We start from the raw sequence: 9,627 nt of genomic DNA on the forward strand, positions 1-9,627 counted from the left end.
CCCTTCATTGAGAAGGCAAGCAATTTGACATAGATTATACATGTGTAGTCGTACAAACACATTTCCATGTAAGTCATGTGTGAAAGAAAACACAGACCAAAAAAGCCACAGCTTGGGTGATATAAATAGATAGGTGGAGTGAACTTCCTAAGGGGAGGGTTTGCTAAGTGGTAATGGCAAAGGAAGTATCTAGAAGTGACAGAGAAGAGAAAGTATGCAGTTTTCTCTCCCTGGCCCAGGGAGTCTGAGTGTTTGGTGGGGGTTTAGGGGGAGGTGGGGAAGTGTGTTTCAAGCTGAGAAAACTAGACCCTTTCCCCAGAGAGAGAAGAGGAAATATGTAGACACCTGGACACCTGAATGACTGATGAATTCATGAGCACACCCCCTAGTTTGTCTTTATCTGACCTAATTGTAAAGTGCTTAGCATAGTGCCTGGCACATGGTAGGCACTATATAAATGTCAGCTATTATTATTTTTGTTATTATTAATTGGAATACTTAAAGGCACATGGTAAGCACTATATAAATGTTAGCTATTATTATTATTGTTATTATTAATTGGAATACTTAAAAGCACATGACACCTGTTTATCCTAGACTGTAGCATTTTCAATTGGCTCCATATTCCTTTGTCCACTTTTTAATAAAATGTCACAGATCCTGACTCCCCTGGAATACTCTGAATCCATCTGTACTCTGGATAGAGTCATTTGCTTGGATTGGAGTTCTGTTTTTGATCTTCTCTCTCACAGCTGTGTCTAGCCTGGGACTCAATGGTGGCAACTAAGGAGAAACACATATCTTCTTGTATCCTTTTGGTATGAGTAAGTGCTCTACTCACGGTTTGTATTTAGTACTATCAATAAAACTTACAGGTAGGTCAGAGGTGATTTTGATTATATTTCAGAACTAGACTAATGAAGGGAACATAAGGGAAAAAGCATCCTTTACTGGAAAGGATGGCCAGGTGTACAGTTTCTTCCAGGAATATCCAGGTTTCTCTGTGCCGCAGAAGATGGAAGGAGTATGAAATGAAGAGACCTAGAAGGTAACCCTGTAAATGGAGCAAACACTCAGTTAAGAATCTTGGAGTCCTAAGAAGTAACAACTGTCTATTGCTTTTGGTACCTTGGGACTTGAAGATCTGCTCAGGACCTTTGACAGAGTGAGTCCTGTTTTTTTCACTTCCTCAGGTTTCCTGAAACTCATAGCCAGGCATTGGTAGATGGTGATGGGGAAGGCTCTCAGTCTGGAAAATAGAAAATGCTGGTAAGCTTAACCTCCATGCAGTCTGGATTATTTTAATTAATTAATGAAAAATGCATTTTATTAATTATTATTAGTGATTAATAAATGTATTTAGATACATTTAAAAGAACTTTACCCTTGTATGTGTGGTAGAGGAACAGGTTTCATGTTTACTTAATGCATATCTATGGTGCTACATGTGGTAGCAACAGCAATTTATATTGTTTGGTGACAGGTGGACAATGGAGATCTCCTTCCAGATCCTCTGTTTAAGGAAGGTGCCTTGGGCAGCCATTTCATCATTTCCCACCTGGCAGCATTCCTTTGGACGTCATCATGCCTCTGCACTATCTACCCTCCTAGCCCCACCCCCATTTTCTTTTTAGGTGCTGTCTTCCCTATTAGATTGTGAGCTCCTAGAGGATGTGAACTGTCTTTTACTTTTCTTTGTGTCTTTAGTGCTTAGTATAGTGCCTGGCACATAGTAGGTGCTAAATAAATGTTTATTGACTGACTGATTAACTGTTGTTCTCCTTTCTCTAAGTTTACAGCAGTGATCTCCATTTAGTGATTCACCTCAATAATGGTCTGAGAGATTTATGCTAAAAATCCTTTAATAACACCTTAAGTAGTAAATAATTGCCCAGTGACATTATCAATATATTTTTTCCTCTGTGACAGCAAGCTCTATGTGTTTGAAGCATTAGATTTGTTTCTACAGCGATTCAAATCCATCATGAGCGTTTTTAGGCAAAAGTTATCACTAATTACTGCAAGCACTTAATGGGTTAATCTAAGAGAATACTATAAGTAGTATATAAAATTATCCAGAAGGTTCACAAGGCATATTTTGTTGTTGTTAAAAGGGATTTGGGGAACAAAAAAAATTTTGGAATAACTGCCTTACAGGAAGACATAGATCCTCTGTCACTTTACTATTGATTAGCCCAAGAGTGTAATTTGTAATTTTGTCCACCAGGTGGTACACAATTATAGATGCCAGTCCTGTGTTTTCTTTCTTTCTTTCTTTTTTTTTTTTTTTCAGCCAAAGACAAAGTTTATTATAACATCGATCGGGCGTGGGTGAGATTTAAAGAATCCGCCATATTAGTCAGATTCTTAAGGAATCTAAGCATTTATATTGCTAGTGCAAGTGGACCAGATCTTAAGAATCTGAGCCAACCCTGTGTTTTCTTCAAGGTTCTTTTGATGTTATGTGTCAATAATTCTTTCTATGTAAATGTCTAACCTCTATCATCCTACAGGCTTCAAACAGCCCAGCAGGAATGAAACACCCATAAACTTATATGCTTTTGGTGGAGCTCTAAACTGATCCAACCATTCTGGGAAGCAATTTGGAATTATGAAAAGAAATGTGAAAATAAAGTAACTCGAAGTAACTCCCTACCCTTTGGCCCAGAGATCCCACTGCTAGATATATAGCCTAAATAATTCAATGATAAGAATACATGCATCAAAATATTTAGAAGCAATTTCTGTGATAGCAAAGAATTGGAAACAAAGTGGATGTCTATCAATTTGGGAATGACTAAACACATGGATATAATGAATACTATTGTGCTGCAAGAAATAATAAGTATGATGAATACAGAGGAACATGGGAAAACATGAACTGATGGAAAATGAAGTAAGCAGAAACAGAAAAGACAATATACATATAAGAGCAGAGGTTTCCTTCGATCCCAGTTAATTACAGAAGGGCTAGACATCTGAATTGAATCAATGAATCATTAAAAAATAGGTACGAGTAAGTTTTTAACTAATTGAAAATGTCATAGGGAAGTTGGGTCATTGGATAGTACCACATAGGAAATGTATTTTAATTGGTTGAAAAAGATCAAGTCATTCTTCTTGGGCTACATATTAAGAAGCAAGCTAGTTTAGAGCAAGTCAGTCAAGTAGAAGAAGACTCCATATTTGGGAGCTGACAGTTCCAGGCCCTCGACCATGTGGCTGAAGATACTGGACAAATAGAAGACAATACATACAGTTAAAAGTAGAGGGAGATTTAACCAGGGCAAACAGAAGGTCTCTTCTGAGAAAAGTAGCTGAGTATTCAGAAAACAAAAGGGTTACATTATGACCTTGTGAACCTTGAAAAGTTGGAAGAACTGGAGGTCCCATTGGCATTGATAATGGAGTCCAACGAGACCAGAATCAGGCTATGGATGTGTCTGCCTTGGGATCTGAGAAACACAGGATAGACTAGATATACTGAGGAAAAATAGCTTAGAAATCTACATGGAGGCCAGCCCTCAGAGTCTTGTAGACAACTAGACTCAATGGGAATTTCATGAGGACCCCACAAAGAGAGAAAAGGACTTTCAGTAACCAGGAGCTGAGTTACCCCTTTGTTATACAGCATTCTTGGAGCTTCTTCCTCAATACCTTTGTGTGTGTGTGTGTGTGTGTGTGTGTATGTACACACACACTGTTGTATACACTATATCTGTATACACACACATACACACACACACACATATACACTGTGTGCCTCACTACATTTACTATAAACTTGAGCCCACTCTTCCCAGAGACCTTGTGTGTGCAAGGGGAGATTGTCCACACTTTGGAAGGGGGGAGCTGTTTCTGTAACAGCTGTCCTTGCTATTCCCTCTTAATAAACACTTTCTGTAAGCTATTTAAGCCTGGCTGATAATTTGTGGGAAGCACATTGGTGGAGGCTTGTGGACAGTAGTACTAGAAATCTCAACAACCCTCAGGGTCACGCCTAGAATTCTGAGAGAGAGCAGGAGTTATTGCATCTCTGGGGATCCCAAACTGCCAGTGGGAGTTCCAGTTGGGAGAGGGAGCCCAGAGGGTGGCATATACTATAAGCATAACAATGTAAATGGGGCAAAAAACCTCAACAACAACCCAGCAATAACACAACATTTGAAACTAAACGCTGTGAAATTACAGTGACCAAGCTTGGCCCCAAAGAACAGACATGAGAAGGTACCTCCTTTCCTTCTTTGCAGAGGTGAGGGACTATGGGAATAGAACATCATATATAATATCTGATCTGGCTGGTTTCTTGTCCTTTTTTTTTTGAACTGTTCCACCTTCCCCCGAGCTGCCCCACCTCCCATTTAATTTTTTTTTTTTTTAAATAAGGAATGGCTCTCTGGGATGGGGTGGGAGAAGAGGAAGATAGTGAGAAATGCGGATGATATAAAAACAATTAAATCAAATTACATTGTTTATAAGTAAATAAATTTATAAATCATTAAAAAAATTAAATGCCATGTAAAGGGTATAAGGGAATTAATATTGGGATCCAGGTCTCAGCTCTGGGTCCTGTTCCAGGATAGTGAGAACAAGCGAGAAAAGGGAGTGGGCTGGGGTGGGGGAGAGTGCCAAGAGGTCCCCTTCCCTCAGCCAGCTGTTGTTATGGCTCTCTGCTCAGTTAGGACTTGGCTCTTTGGTATCAAATTGCTCGCTCTAATTCCAGCCTCGTTTGGCTCCTCCGTCTTCTTTCCTACTCTCTGACGATAGGAATGTGCATCCCAGCAGTTGACTGGGACGCTGGGAGCTCCTAGCCTGATTGCTGCATCTTCCCCTGCCCTTGGGTCCTAATAGCTGCTAGAAAGTCTTTCTTGGGCTGTGGCTGTCATGACTGCCAAGGTCTAGAGAGCCATTTCCATTCCTAGTCATTTGCTGCCAGCTTACCTCTAAGTCAGCCTCAGAGCTTAACCCATCGGCAGCCAAATGTACCCATCCCTCTCATGTTAGTGGAAAGAAAGATCTGAATCTCAAGGGTAAACAGGTCAAAAGGGAGAACATTCCAGGCTGAATGTGCTTCTTCATTACTTCATTACTGCTCTGTCCTCATGGGGCCTCAGTTTTGGTGGGGAGGGAGGAAAAGAGACAGTCCCTGGTCTCCTGGTGATGGGGATAGGGGACAAGGAGGAATCGTGATCCTCAGAAACACTTTACTGTCCATCTTCTGATTGGGCCCCAGGGCAGATAACAGTCCAGATCAGATTAGGGAGTCTGTAATATGTACCAGCTAGAGAGGGAGTGTGGTGGATGGCAAACACCTTGGCTTGGGAATAAAAAAACCTATATTCAGATCCTTCCTCTGTCACTAGCTCTATGAGCTTCACAAATCACAACCTCTCTGGGTCTCAGTTTCCTCACTTATAAAATAATGGTATTGGAGTAAAAGTGCTAACTAAATGTGCTGTTATTATTGATGAGAATCTTGGGCATCATTCCAACAAATAGCTTCGACCTCTGCCTGTTCCTTTATTCTAGGGTGTTCTCTGGGTGGTGGTGGGGGAACCTTGCTTGTGTCATTTCTTATGTCCCCTCTACTCTGTAGCTGTGCTTGTCAGCAATGTCTGACATTCAGGGCCAGGAGGATTAATCCAGTGTGACATTACTTACTGACACCTTTGCACACTTTCTGAAGTCCTAGATTTGAAGCCTCAATTTTTTGGTGATTTGAGGTCCTGCTTTCTGATGTCATACATTGCCTTCACCATTTCAGTGGGGACTACCAAAGATTCTGACATATGGGACCTAACAGACAGACCATTTGCACTCATATTGACATTCTCTGGACAGTAATGGACAATGGCCTTTGGTCACTGCCATGACCTATCTCTGGAATGCAGTAGTCTCTCATTGGTAGGGTCAGAACATAGATCAGCAGGTTGTCTGTCCATTCTTTGAATTGAATTTCAAATTCAGTATCTCAGACTTAATCAATAAACAATAGGTGCCTTCTATGGGCCAGGCACTGTGCTAAGCACTGGGGATATACGAAGAGGCAAAAGATAGTGTTTTCTTTCAAGGAGCTTACAATCTAATGGAGGAAACAACATGTAGACAAATATATACCAAGCAAGCTATAAACAGGATAAATAGGAAATAATTAACAGAGAGAAGGCACTGGGATTAAGAGGGGTTGGGAAAGGCTTCCTGTAGAACATGAGATTTGATTTGGTACTTGAAGGAAACCAGGGAAGCCGGGAGGCAGGGTTATGGAGGGGGACAATTGCAGGAATGAGGGACAGCTAAAGAGAATGTCTGGAGGAATGTAGCCAAGATGGCGGAGTAAAAGCAATGACTTGCTTGAGTTCTCCTCCAAACCCCTCCACATACCTAGCAGCAGAACCCACAAAAAGACAGAGTGAAACAAATTTTCAGCCAAAGATGACCTGGATGGTTGATTGGAGAACGTCTGGAGCTGAGAGATGGAGTTTCTTATTGATGGAACAGTCAGGAGGCCAGTGACTGGATTGAAGGGTATGTGTCAGAGAGGAAGGTGTAAGTAGATTTATCTGTAAAATGGGGAGAAGGAAGAAAACAAGCATTTATTAGTGCCCACTGCATGTCAGTTCCCGGACTGTGCATTTTGCAAACACTATTCCATTTGATCCTCAAAACAAACCTGGGAGGTAGGTGTTATTATGGTTGTTGTTATTGTTATTATTATTATTATTATTATTCCCATTTGAAGAAACTAAGGCAGACAGAGGTTTGTTGTCCTCATCCTCTCTTCTGCCTCTTTGAATCTGATGCATTCTTTAAGGTTCAAGTTAAGTCTCACCTCCTCCAAGAAGCCATCCCTCAACACTCCATCCCATTCTGTTTCTTCTTGCACTGATTGCATCCCCTCCTGCTGTTCTGAATTATGTAGAAGAAATACAATTTGTAATCCTAGAGTATTGATTTATATAGCACTTTAAGGTTTACAAAACACTTTACAAATATTATCTTATTTGATCTTCACAATGACCATTGGAGGTGGGCACTATTGTACTTATTTTACAGATGAGGAACCTGAGGTAGTAAAGTGAATTGCCCAGGTTCACACAGCTAATAAATATCTGAGGTTGAATTTGAATTCAAGTCTTCCTGATTCCAGGCCTAGATCTTTACCAGTTGTACCACCTGGTTGCTTCTAAGGGGAAGAGATGCTCTTTGAAGATCTTTTTTAGCTATGAAGCATGATCCTATGATCCAGTGAACTTATCTAGCAGCCCCTATCAAGGCCAAGAACTACAATTTGGTTTGGATAGCAAGTCTCCCTGTTATGAATCCTGTCTTGGTAAGTGCAATGGGCTTCTGGTAGATGTTCCTCCCTGTCTGGTGACCTCAGTCAAAGTGAGAACTTGGAAAGACCTTAGCTTAAAAAGGCCAAGGTCTCTCACTGCAACCTGGACCATCTCCAGCTGTCCTGATCTATATCTTGCCACTGGACCCAGATGGCTCTGGAGGAGAAAGTGAGGCTGGTGACCTTGCACAGCCCACCCTCACTTAAATTCAATTTACTTGCAAGTCTTGGCATCACCTTCCTGATGTCATAGTCCTTTTCCAGAGCAAAAGGCAAATCACAACCATGAACTTTCCTGGTATAAAATTGCCTCCTAGCTCTCCAGGCACTGGTGTTAGTGTATAAAAATTGCTTAATTGGGTTGGCAAAAGTCAACAGGGGTGTGTGAAAGAAGTAGCTGGGTACATCCTTAAAGACCTGCTCATGGTTCTCACCCAAATTGTGCTCCAGGTTCTGGAGGTTTCAAGCCAGATTGCTTCCTCTTTCTGCTCCCCACCTCATCCTCTGCATTTGGGTCTTCTCAACTATCTACCCACAGATGAGGTTATTGAAAGGCTCTGTGGCAATAGCACACATTTCTGATAGTAGCCCCCCAAACTTAGAACAGTCTTCAGCTCTCCATAATTGTACCTCTGAGTCAGAAGGAAGCTCAAATGCTTTCTAGTTCTACCTCCATGGCCTTTTCATCCTCTGCACATTTGTTATTTTCTCTTTCACTCCATGAATAGCTTCTCCACCTCCCTCCCACTCCCTTTTCCAGTCACGTATTTCTGGTACAATGTCTTATAAATCATTTATGTCCTCATTAGTAGAGCTAGCATGAGTAATGGACAGAGCTTTGGACTTGAGGTCAAGAGAAACTTAGGTTTTATTACCACTTCTTGCACTAGCAAGTTTTCTAAATCAGTTTCCTTATCTTCATTCATTCATGTATTTATTTATTTTCAATAGGCCTTTATTATGGTATGTTTTATTCACACACGAAAAGTATAAGGCTTATATGTTTAATAGGAATGTGTTTGTAGAGCCTATATCATATTGCATACCGTCTTGGGGAGGGAGGAGGGGAAGGAGGTAGAGAAAAATTTAAAACTCAAAAGGGTTTGAAAGTGATTGTTGAAAACTAAAAATAAATTAATAAAAAAAAAGAAAAGAACAGTATAAGGCTCACCTTGAGACACCCAGGGGCTAGAGTCTGGGAGAGCTGAGTAAGGGAAAGAGGGTCACAACAAAGGATATACAGTTATCCTTTACATATTGTGACTTTCCCCAGCGCAGTTTTGATATATCATGGGTTTGCATAAGAAATTATATGGGAATTTTTGGGGAGTTTTGTGGAAGCCACAGATGATGCATGAAGGCTTGTAGATGACATAGAAAAAGATTAGAAACTCAGAAACGCATAAAATATATGTATAGTATTGTCTAACATCAACATATTTTATCTTTTAATACCATAATAATTCAGATTTCTTCTCTAGTATGCAGGGAGAGCCAAAAAATTGTATGGGGCTTTCCTGATAATAGGTATGGGGAGATGGGGGTAGTGGTGGTGGCGGCGGAGCTCTGTGTCTCTAACCAGAGTGATGTGGAGGGGATAATTAGTGATATCTAGGAGTGTACTGGTAAACATATAACAACTGGTTCTCTGGGTTAAAAAAAAAAAGCAAGTACGATGCACTTGTAAGTTTAATCTGAATTATTAACTTTTTCCCCATGTTTTTTTAATCAAAAATAATTCATCAAGCCCTGATTTGTACCTTTACTAACTTCTGAGGTGTAAATACTCACACTAAAAACTTAACCAGATTAAGAGCCTGTACAAACTGACTCCAGCACACCCCTGGCCCCACATCAACCACTAGGATGGAAGATCTAACCACATCGCAGTCACTGGAGAGGTCAGTTGTGAGCCTTTGGTGCAGTGTTATTCCAACTATGGTCAGAAGAGGGAGTCAAAATTGGGCCATGATAGAGTTCCCTAGGGCTTGACTGACTCAGGTTCTGCTGAGCTATTTCATTTCTTTATTGAAGCCTGGGGAAACTTGGGTCCTTTATTTCCTTACCCTTTTCTTAAGTCCTAGCTTCCTCCTCAAATCGTTAGCCAAGTCTCCAATTTCCGTCTCTGAGCTCATAATGAGGGAACGTTTTCTAATGCAAATAACCAACAGAGATTACAAAAGACTTTACATGTATTTGCCCAGTGTTTAGCTAGGTGAAAAGTGGATAAAAGGGGAAGCGTGCAGAAACTTTCTTTGTTGGTTAGTTGCTATAGAACTCTGTCAACAGAA

General features: G+C 40.7%; 1 long non-coding RNA gene across 1 annotated transcript; it reads left to right on the forward strand.

The window, feature by feature from the left end:
- The first annotated feature begins 632 nt into the window (after positions 1 to 632).
- LOC114041402 lies at positions 633 to 1,676 on the forward strand. The gene is made up of 3 exons (XR_003568925.1): positions 633 to 1,048; positions 1,194 to 1,269; positions 1,484 to 1,676. It is a non-coding gene; the product is annotated as an uncharacterized LOC114041402 (long non-coding RNA).
- Positions 1,677 to 9,627: the final 7,951 nt, after the last annotated feature.

This window comes from Vombatus ursinus, unplaced genomic scaffold (assembly GCF_900497805.2).
Source record: "Vombatus ursinus unplaced genomic scaffold, bare-nosed wombat genome assembly UNPS02014173.1, whole genome shotgun sequence".
NCBI lineage: Eukaryota > Metazoa > Chordata > Mammalia > Diprotodontia > Vombatidae > Vombatus > Vombatus ursinus.